Source organism: Limulus polyphemus, unplaced genomic scaffold (assembly GCF_000517525.1).
Source record: "Limulus polyphemus unplaced genomic scaffold, Limulus_polyphemus-2.1.2 Scaffold556, whole genome shotgun sequence".
Lineage (NCBI taxonomy): Eukaryota > Metazoa > Arthropoda > Merostomata > Xiphosura > Limulidae > Limulus > Limulus polyphemus.
Window position 1 is genome coordinate 408738 of NW_013666166.1, and position 11497 is coordinate 420234.

The 11497-nt window shown below is 33.7% G+C and overlaps 1 protein-coding gene across 3 annotated transcripts in view; it reads left to right on the plus strand.

Annotated features, from left to right (window-relative positions):
• Window positions 1-11497, plus strand: part of LOC106459086 (LARGE xylosyl- and glucuronyltransferase 1-like) — a 138568-nt gene that overhangs the window by 84293 nt on the left and 42778 nt on the right. Inside the window, exon 1 of one of the 3 annotated variants that reach the window (XM_022385502.1) lies at window positions 4917-4934. The exons of the other annotated variants lie outside the window; for them this stretch is intronic. The gene's annotated coding sequence lies outside the window, so the exon portion shown is untranslated. Of the gene's footprint in view, window positions 1-4916; window positions 4935-11497 lie in introns of those variants that run through there. 3 annotated transcript variants of the gene reach the window in all.

Below are 11497 nucleotides of genomic sequence, written 5' to 3' on the forward strand. Positions count from 1 at the left end.
GTACGTTACTAATACATACACTATTAACCTTAACGAGTTGTAAGTAGTTCTAGTAACGAAGAACGTAATATACGTGTAGAATATATATTATATATACTACACACACACACACACACACACACACACACACACACACACACACACGATGTGTAGGCTGTAAACATGACTTGTATAAGTACACCTTGGAATACCTGATGACTGTAAGGTAAACCAGTATATTTTTCAGTCCATGCACGTACCCTTTTCTAACCATTTGAAGTTTAAGAGCATGCTTGACTTTTCGGATGGGCGTCTGATTTGCTTATTACGAAAAAAAAACAACACTTGGCTACATTGCGTGATCACGTAATGTGTATGCTCTTAAGATCCGTAGATGGGTAGAAGATACAGACAAAAAGAAACCGACCTTATGACCTTAACCGACTTCTTCGTATTTTATTGCTTGGGTCTTCCCGCTTTCTGGGCGTTATAAGGAAGCAAAATGCCCACCACACCTTCAGAGGTGGTTTAACAGAGCAGGAAGTGGGAGGCATTTTGGAATAGTGCCTATTTCATGAAATAATAATCAAAAGGTTTGTGTAAACCGTACGACGGAAGTTTAAATAATGCTTGGTTTTAACTCTTGTTTTTCTTCAACCGATGTGTGTATGTGTGTGTGTGTTATATAAAAAAACATTGTGCGTGTTTGCTCTTCACACGTCATTGGCCTCTCATGGTTCAATGTATATGATTTAATTGATCTGGTTTATGTCTACATGTATGATGTCAGTGGTTTCCGTATATTAAGTTACCGACCTCATTGCTGTTTTGTATTCTGTATTTTTGTAAACACAGTTTACACATGATACATACTTAAATAATATTTTAACGTTGTTTTAAATAAAATTTATCGTTTAGAAAAACATATCAAGAATTCTGTCACGTAGTGTGGTGATGTAATACACACACACACACACACACACACACACACACGATGTGTTAATAAATGACAAAGTAACGTATACAGACAGTAAATCTTATAATAAATTCTGTAAAATAGTTGAAGACACTGAAAGTGAAATATTGTTGATGCAAACTGCCATTTAATATTGGTAAGCTAATACACAACTGTTTGAGCTTGAGTCGAGGTCAGTACTGTGAAATGTTGTTGATGCAAACTTTCAAACTGCCATTTAATATTGGTAAGTTAATACACAACTGTTTGAGCTTGAATCGAGGTCAGTACTATGAAATGTTGTTGATGCAAACTGCCATTTAATATTGGTAAGCTAATACACAACTGTTTGAGCTTGAGTCGAGGTCCGTACTGTGAAATGTTGAGCTTGTATGTGTATGTGTTAGCGTCCATATGCGATGTGTGTGTGTGTATTTACGGAACTTTGGTTATAGACGATTTGTCACAGTCCCATAACTCCCAACATATCTCAAAATCATCGTACTGGAAATTCTTCTTTCCTGATTAGTTTTGCTTGTTGATTTTGAACACAGTCCGTTATTTGTTTTTCATGAGCACGATGATAACAGTTCATAAACCTGTAGTAAGAGAGATACATACGAATGAGTAAACTAGTGATTTCTCATAGCGCGGGCATTGTGCGTAAGCTGTCACATGTGGTACAATTGCGTTTAGTTCTCTCAAATGTAATGTTTTGTGAACTGTGTAATATGAAGATGTGAGTATTAAACTTCTGGATATGTGGATTACCTTGTAAGTTGTGGTCCGCGAAAGAGATATTGATTAGTATAACTGTCGTAGCAAGTCGCTCTTGTTTCGTAAAACATAATTAAAATGAAAATAATGGAGACAGCCATTCACTACAAGTCTTCCAGATCGCAAGGTACAAATATTCAGTTCTATTTATTGTAATAAAACGAAACCCATTAGACCCATTATAATCCAAGTTTGTTTTTTTTAGTCATTCTCGTTTTCGCTCGTAGTGTATATGGCAACATTAAAAGAAAAACAAACTATGTTTTAATTATATAGCACAATATAATAAATATAAATTTTAAACATGTTAACTTTTCTCAACAGCCAGCCAACCAACAACATCGAATTTAAAAGTTATAGAATCGCGTATCAAAATCACTGAGGTTTATGTATCTCTGTCCACTTTAAAAAGGAATATAATACTATGATGTGATATACACACACAATGTGTTGATAAATGACGGATGTAACGCATACAGACAGTAAATCTGAATAATAAATTCTGTAAAACAGTTGAAGCCACCGAATTTGCGCGTAGGAACAGAAAGCATAATTGATGCGAAACCTCAATCTGTCAGTTAATATTGGTAAGTTAATACTACACAACTGTCCAAGCTTGAGCATGTCCAGCTACGATGTGTAGGCAGCAAACGGGATTTATTTAAAGAAATCCTAAATACACATTGGGATACCTGAAGACGGTATTAAAGTAAACTTCTGTATAATTTCGAGTCCGTTTGCGGTGCATCGAAACGTGGCATGCCAAATGTTGCCATTGGTATAACTGTGAAGTCCAATAACAGCCTTGCATATAGTTGTAAAGCAAAAAAACGCAGAGTTGGAAAATCATAAGCTGGATATTTTCTGGTTAATATCAGTTGTATTAATATACAGGTCCATTTGCGAAGTTAAGGTTTCAGGTGTAAATGGTGTGCAATATTGCGTTTTTGTTGAAAAGCGTAAGGAAAGATAGTTTTATATAAGTAGTAAATTAGATGCAGTAATGGTGAATTAATTCACGTTTTATAAGACGATAAGAGCAATGGTAGACGTTTTCTATTTTTGCTTAACATAAGCCATTTTCAATAGTTTTATACTAAAGTTTACTTAAATAACTTAGTTTAGTTTGAATCTTAATTATTCCGTTATGAATGGATAAATTCGTATGACGTCTAACTAGTAAGATTAATTAATACGTACGTATGCTCCCGCAGCCCCTGCAATTGCGGAGGGGGTTGCCAAAAGGGGGCCCCAAGGGTCTGACGAACTTAAGAATTACCGACAAGGGGAATAATTGTAGGGGCCCAATTAGTTTTCATGCGGGGGGGGGGGGTATCTTATATAGTTAGGCCACTCTTCGTAGCTTAGGTGATTGTGGTTAGCTGGTTGTTTAATATTGAAAGATTTATATAAGTAGTATTTCTATTATTTATTGTTATTAAATAAACAACATGTAAACTTCAGTCAAAACGTTTTGGACTGGGCTTTTATATTTATTGTGATAAATCTACGAATGGCTAAGACTGAAGTCCAATTATCATTTTGAAAGTGTCGCCTTGTTTCCAACGTGAAAAAACAATTGTCTAAGTTTGCGTTTTCATCTATCTGTCTGTTATTCGAAAATGAACATGCAAAATATAAATCCAGTGTAACATTATTTATTAAATGTTTTGCATCCTCGTACTTCTCTGTGCTACGTATTTGAGGAATCCGTTTCGTAGTCTTATATTTGCATCTTCAGCCCTGCACAGACTACATTTCAGTTTAACTTAGTAGGAACGAAACCTTAGTTCATATAATTGTCTCTTGAAATACGAACATAAATACATACAATTGTGTGTGTGTGTGTCATCAGCGACGAGCTTAGATTTCATTTGTCATTATTAGCTCTTTCACACTCCATTCCAACAGTAAGTTCGATTTATAAACGTCCTTCGCGTATTATGTTATTTCGCATTAGAATTATACTTTTTCTGAAAGTCTGAACCATTCTACGGAAAAGTAATTGAAGGTTTTGTCGGCGAAGTTGAACTTTATACAATATACATTTTTTAAGTATTCTCAAGCTGCACTGTGGGTTATCCGTGGTTGATTTAATCATTTGCTGACGTCACTCATATGTGAGACGTCACAAGTAAACGTGTGATAGATGTGTCCAAGAGCTTTCGTAGTCAGGAAAACTGGTACTTTTTTTCCCTTTTCGTGATTTATCACTTCATTTAATAGAAATTTTTGCAAAGTATTTTTCGTTTCACGCTGTCCATAGCTGGATTTGATTGAAGAATCATTACATTTAGAGCATGTAGGACATTATGAGATTTCAAACTTCATTTCTTCTTAGTTATTGTATACAAAATTAAATAATTATAACATGAGAATAACTTTAGATAAAAGTATCATGGTAGGCTGATGATTGGATGGTTCGGTTTAGGCTTTCATGGCTGTTAGCATTTTTAGGCATCGTACATAAATATAACAAAAAAAATATATGCCGCATATATAATTTCATGAAAATGATGCATGTTTTCATGATATTTTAGTTTCAAGAAGACCAAAAACCTTGTTTCATCATTCTTATTTGAAAATTTTGTGTAAGTATATTTTTCCATATGTAATAATATTATGCTCCGCTGATTGGATGTTACTCCTTCCTTTTGTTATTTTCTGTATTTTTATCCTATAGCGAAGGAGTATTATTATTGTAGTTATATAGTATTTGTAGCCCCAGCTGTACTGTGTAATTGAATATGTTTACGTCACACCTTGTTGACGCTATAATTTTCACTTTCAGCTATAAAGCTTCATGGCCCACTTGTGTGGTCTTTCCCCTATGGGGTTAAACCGGGCATGACTCATGCCAGAGGAAAAAAGAGAAAAAAAAATGTTTCGAAAGTGATTTAATTCCAAGTTTTATCTTTTGTTTTGAAGTTAAAACAGAAATTATAGGAATTGGAAAAGGAGTCACTGCACGAGATATTCGTTTAATGAAAATCAAAGTAAAATGGAAATATCTCGTATATTCTCCGGCAGTTGAGACTTGTGTTTCATCAAGAATTGTACTCAATTTCAATGGGCCTGGCATGGCCATGATGGTTAGGACGCTTGACTCACAATCTGCAGGTGGTGTTCGAATCTCCTCCCGAACATGCTCGCCTTTCCAACCTAGGGGGTGTTATAACTTGACTGTCAATCCTTCTAGTTAGGAGTAACCCAAGAGTTGGCGGTGGGTGATGTTAACTAGTTGCCTTTCATCTAGTCTATCACTGTCAAATTGGGGACAGCTAGCTCATATAACTCTCATATAGCTTTGCGCGAAATTTAACAAATCTGATTCATTATTGGCAGTGTGAAATGTGTGAAAATGCAATCAGTAACTTTTGTACAGAAATTTACATAATTTTAATTAAATTTTAAAATGTTACAGTACAAATCTATATTTATAACTGATAAATGTCTAATATTTTGTGGATTTTTACTCTCGTAGCACATATGTGAAGCAATATCGTACCAATAATTTCAATTCTGATTCCTGGTAGTTTGCAAGTAAACTAAATTTTGGTTCTTTATTTTTTATTGTTAGTGTAAATAGATTGGCCGTTTCAAATCTTTTACATATCTACTTATTTTTAATGGTATTAATGAAGTTAGGTTACTTAAAGCATGTGTAGTGTACAGTTCTACCCACTGGTCAAAAAGCTATTCCAAATTCTGTACGTAAAGGCATGCTAATCTGGAGTCGCAGGAGTTGAATCCTGTAAGATAATTGTAGAAATTTTGTTTACATATTACATATATGAACGCCTCCTTGTGGATCAGCGGTAAGCCTGCAGAGTTACAAGCTAAAGTCCGGGATTCGATTCTGTGTGGTGGGCAGAGCGCAGATAACCCATTATGTAACTTTGCGACAACAAAACGTATAGTAGCGTATCGTTTGCAATTTTCGTGTTACATGTATATTAGTGTATCGTTTCTCATATTTATAACCAGAACCAGTAACTGATTGTGTGGTATTCGCAAGTAAAACTTGTTTCTCCGAAGAGTGAATAAGGTATGTTGGCAGAATAACAGGAGATTCGATCAAGATGTATATTGCAAAATATTTCTGAATTCTCTGAAACTGGCAGAGTTTGTGAAAGTGAAAAACTAGACATAAAAGTGAAACGCAGAATGAAAACAATCTTTATTTAATACAAACAACATTATGCCTATTTTAGACGGATCGATGCGTTTAATAGCTAAAATCTCTTTGGGCGTGTTAATTATGTTTGAGAGTTAAATTCTGTAGAATCTCTTAAATTGTCCAAACTGTTTCCTACGAGAAAACATCACAGTAGATACTTAAAACTATAACGTCACACTTTCTCAGAGTGACCTGCGCTAACCACATAATTGTTGGTCAATCCCATTGATCATTAGGAAGGTTGTAGCTTTTATATAGACATCACCAGTGGAAAAGGTCGCTATGGCAATGTATACAGTGCCTACAACCTTGTAGAAATATTTCCCACAAGAAGACAAAGGGATACTTTAAATGAGTGAAAGCAAAGTAGGATATGTTATGTAATGAATGACACAGAACAATAAGTAGCTAGAACGAAAGGAACTTGACGAGTTTCTTTAACAACGTGTTACGTGAAAACCACACGTACATCTGAATAAATGAAAAACTGTGAAAAGTTTTATGTTCAAACAAGGGGTAGAAAATAAGTAGCACATCAAAGATTTACTAATCACAAATTTGCACCGTATTAAATGCCACTATAATGCTCGGAGCAATTTGTTAAAACTAAATTCAGTTATCCATATCGTAATTTAGCAGCTATGCGCCTATCAAGATTATATTTTTATTAATGTAATCCAATGCGTTTTCAAGTTATAAACCTCAGAAATTTTCATTTACTCATCGCAGTATCCTCTCTAGCATCGTCGCGCAAATCCTTTGAAAAAATACAATATCAAAACCAGAAATATTTTAAAATGATCGCTTGTTTCTAAGCTAACCTAATCTCAGAAAATCCAAAGCAATGCGACTGTATTTAAGTTATTGGAAATACTTGTATAAAGACGAGGTTTTACTCGAACGATGACATTGAGCTGTATAGAATTTCATTTGCATTTTTTCGTTTCATTTTTTCCAGCATGACAATAAAAACGCCTCCTTCATCATAAACCTGCGGGTATATGTTTTAAAATGTTCCCGTTCATATAAGTCGGGTCTTTTTTTCAGTTGAACTGTCCGTCAAATGGATATCTGAAAGAAGCAAATAAGTACATCGAGAATATGACGATAAACACGCATTTACTCCTCGTAATATGAACTGTAATGTTGGATTTAAAACGTATGCCTGTCTTCAGTTGTCTGTCGTACATTCTTACGTGAATGACAGCCGTATATATGGCGTAGTTTGTTCTGCTATCAAATGTATAGTTAGTGCTGGGAAAGCTGCAAATCTAAATGTGTTGTGTAAATGGATATAGTATTTAATGTTGAACTTACTTTACTGTGTGTGCGTGCGCGCGCGCGCATCGTTTAGCGCAGCTGCTGCAATAAATTTTAATTTTGGATTGAATTTTTGCAACGCCTACTTGTGATATTAAAGAGCAGAGAAAAGATAAGACAATAATATATTTGTATTTTCTAGACTTCTTCCACGTATATACGTTTACATAATAAAGATGAACTTCTAATTAATACAACAAGAAAGTAACTCACAAATGTTTCGCCTATCGCTAACCGTAGTCAAACCGGAAAACGTTTTGGTTTAATCAAAACTGAAATTCATTTACTGCAGGATGTTGAGCGCTCACGCACGTTTTGTTTTTGTTTTTTTAATTGGGCACTTTGAAGTTTGAAATATATATATCTTTCCTGAATTAACAACAATTGCCGATTAATTAATGTTTTTTTTTTTTAATATTTTTTTTATTAGGTATTTGTAACAAAGTAAAGTTATCAAATGTTTTATTTAATGTGGTATATATGTGACAATATCATGTTCGTAGGTTACCTCGTGATAATTAATAATTCGAATATTAAAGTAGATTCAATAATAAGTGTTGAAATATAGTATAAAAGCCACACTTATATAATCTAAATAAATGAAAGCGTATTTATTTATTGTTCTTCAAAAGCAGTACCAGCATCTGTTGTAATAATTAATAATCAATTAAATTTGTGGATTTATGAATGTGTTCTTTGCCTGGAAAAAATCCGCAAATAATTTATAATTTTGAGATCAATGATGGAAATAAGTGAAAGCATATTGGAAATGGGAAAATTATTTAATGTTTGAATTCAATGAAACTAAACGGAGCGATGATTTACATTTTTTCGTGTAATTGTAATTTTGGCCCTGATTAGTTTTTCACTGAATTCAAATACGAATATTAAGAGTTATAGCACACTATGAAGTTAAGTAGCAATAACGTTTCCTTTTTTACTCGTATCACACTATCTTCTGATAAAGCACTTTTGAATGACAAAGTAATGAAGAAGAAAGTACTTGTATATAACATCTAGACATATCAGAAATGTTAACATTATTCCATAAGTTTTATTGTTACATAAAAAGTTGTTTGTTAAAAATAACGATTTTTTTATTTTCTTCTTATCTCTGTTGACTCGGCCATTCCAACAAATTATTATGCGTCTAAGTTGAGTAATATAAATACAAATTCTGCTGTTATATTTACTTACACTGTGGTATTCTCAGGTTCACTAATAACCTCTAAGATAGCAATAGATGGAGGAACGTTAAGAAATGTACGTTGTGTTTAAAGAAATGAGACTGAACACGGTGTTGAAACAATTCGAAAAGTATTATTTGTTAAATCCAAAACAAAGCAAAAAAATACAGTGGACAATGGACGGCATTTATACTGGATATCTTTTAGACTGAGCGAGTGTGACATGCACGAAAATAATGTCATTTCTCTCAGAGTGCAATCACTATCATGTCACTATTGTTCACGATCGACAAGACTCTCACGTCGCGATTGGTCTAAAGAAATATATAGCCAGTAGTTGTCAGCATTTTAAGCATAACAAAATGTGACCCGATTTCAATGAAAGTTATTCACTTATGTAAAAGTTCATATGACGTTTTGTGAAAAATCTGTACGTGATGAAGAAAAATTGCTTTAATTTTCGGATTCAGCGTACAGGAATTACTGTAGAACATGTAAATATTTCAAAACAATAAAACCATCGCAGGCCTGTGTAATTTTTCCCAACCCGTGGAACTCTGCTGTGACCGTTTAACTCGTGTGTCGCATTAGGTTTCGTTCAAGTTAAAAATACCTATTTACGAAATGTAATTTGAAATGAAAGTTACGGTTAAAACAGGGAAATCGTTCTTAAGGGTAGTAAAACATTCTTACACTGCAGGTAGGAATACAAAATTCTTAATAGGATGTTTATTACTTTTTCCAGCGTGTAGAAAGGCTCCTTTGATTATACTAAGTGCAAAATGAGGACACCAACAATGTCTGTTTATTTTCAAGGTTTTTTTATCACATAAAAAATTATTTACAAAAGAGTCATTTAGCACTTAATTATCTTGCAAACAACCATCTCAAAAAGAGCTTCAACCTTCGTTATTACCTTCAACACGTTTTTACGTCTGATCGGTTACCAGAATCAGAACATTCTAGAACAAGAAAGTAAAGTCGAAACACGTTTAAAGTAGTTTTAGTGAAGGTCTTATTTATTCATAAAATGATGTTACTGTGCAGCAGAAAGCTTCTTCGTGAGTACGAAATGGAGAGAAAATTTTGTTATTTTAAATTAAGATATGTACTTATTTTCAGAATTTGACCAAGTTGTATCAACTCTTCGATTGTAGTGTTAATACACTTTTCCCAAATAATTTTTTGGTTTGTTTTTTCAACAGAATACTTTAAAATTCATATACTTGCTTTAGTATATTAGCTATTATACTCTATATTTTCTTTCAAAGTTGTTTTGTCCTGAAACGAACTGTGAAAGTATGATTTAGATGTTACTGGCAAACTGCTAAGATGCGTATACGTAGCTGATTAAATGATCTTTTTTTTTCCCCTTGTCCCATGTTAAACAGTTCGATTCCCAAGTACAAATACAGCCACAAAGATTTGTTAAAGAAAAAAAAATTGAATAAAATGGAGACGCTTTGATGTGGACCTTCAACGTCTTAAAGTAAAAACACTGGTCTTATATCATCTGTGTTGCTGTGTTTCGTCATTCGTTGACTTCATCGGCTTTTTTTGTCCGTTGATTCTTCAGATGCTGGTGTAAATTTTATCTTTGACATGTTATAGACTTGATGATAAACTAACGTTTTTTTTGTTTTTTATTTGGTATTATCATTCTACCGTACAGTAATAACGTCCTTTAATATAATGTGATGCATGTTAGGCCAATTCAAAGAAAAAAAAAGATTGGTTTTGTCCCATGTTTTTTGAAAAAAATGGACGTATGGGACTGGGACTCCCTTTTTATTTTGTAATCTAACCTTTTATTACTTAGCTCAATACTGAGTGTAAACGTACTGGACAAAAAAGATTGTATTCCAATCTGTCGACGTTTTAATTTTGAAAATGGTAGGTTAGGCACAGTACTATAAAATGGTAGAAAGAAATAGCTAACTGTGAGCGATTTAGTTTGTTCATTGGTCACAGCGAGGCGCTATCAGTCACTTATTCTAAAACAGGAAAAATACTTTGAGGCACGGATACCGAAATAGGGGGCGAGCGAGGACAAAAACCAATAGTATTTTTTAGATGGCTTTAACTGGCAACTTATTAGAATAATTTCCTTTTCTCAGCCACTCGCTCATTTCTTGATATTCCATTTATTTGCGCATGTAAAGAGACATCTTGTGAAGTATTGGGTAATTGTTTAAGGTTTTTAAACGCAAAACTATAGTTTTATCTTGGATAGTCGACAAGAAAACGTGTAAAATCAACAATCTCCGTTACTTTGAAATAACCATGATAGTCGGTGTCTGTCTAATTGGAGCGACACTGTCGAAGATTTAAGACTTTTGTCATCAGAATGTAACTAGTGGCACTTAGATAAACATTAATCTACCATTAAACAAAAGCGTCCGCCAACTTCCGGTGACTGACCATGATAAAATACTTTTGGACAAGCTTTGTAAAGTGCGATACACAATCAAACTGGACTTTTACACCCTCGAGCGACGTTAAGAGTAAGGCGAAACTTTGGTCTACCAGTCCGTCCAATGGCTTGAAAGTAGCCAAGTCGCAATCGAAAAGTAATCGTAAGAAGCTCACTGAAACATGGATTTTATACCATGAATCATCAACGATTGAGGAATGAAACAAGGGAATGAAGAGTCAACATTTCAGGGCGGAAAGAGAGTTATATATTTAAATTATTAAATGTTGCACAGCTTATTGAAAAGTTTTTTTGACTGCAGCACAGTCTCTAATCAATATGGTATTTATTTACAATGTCTAAATGTTTTGTCATACGTACTTCACACGTAACAAAATAGAAATTCAAATGCTTGATTTGTACTCGGAAAACGTATGACCAAAAATAAATGTGAATTTTAAACCTTTTATTTCTTTAAATAAATTTTAGGAGCACCTGATCTAGGAAACAACTACAATAATTAATATGGTATAACTTAATATATTTTTTTAACAACGTTAAGTGATGTATGCAACTATACAACTGAAATTACAAAGCATGAAACTGGTGTTTTTTATCTGTTGCAAGCACAGTCTGTTGTATTGAACTTTTCTTCATAGTCATTTAAATTGTTCCCAATCCAATGG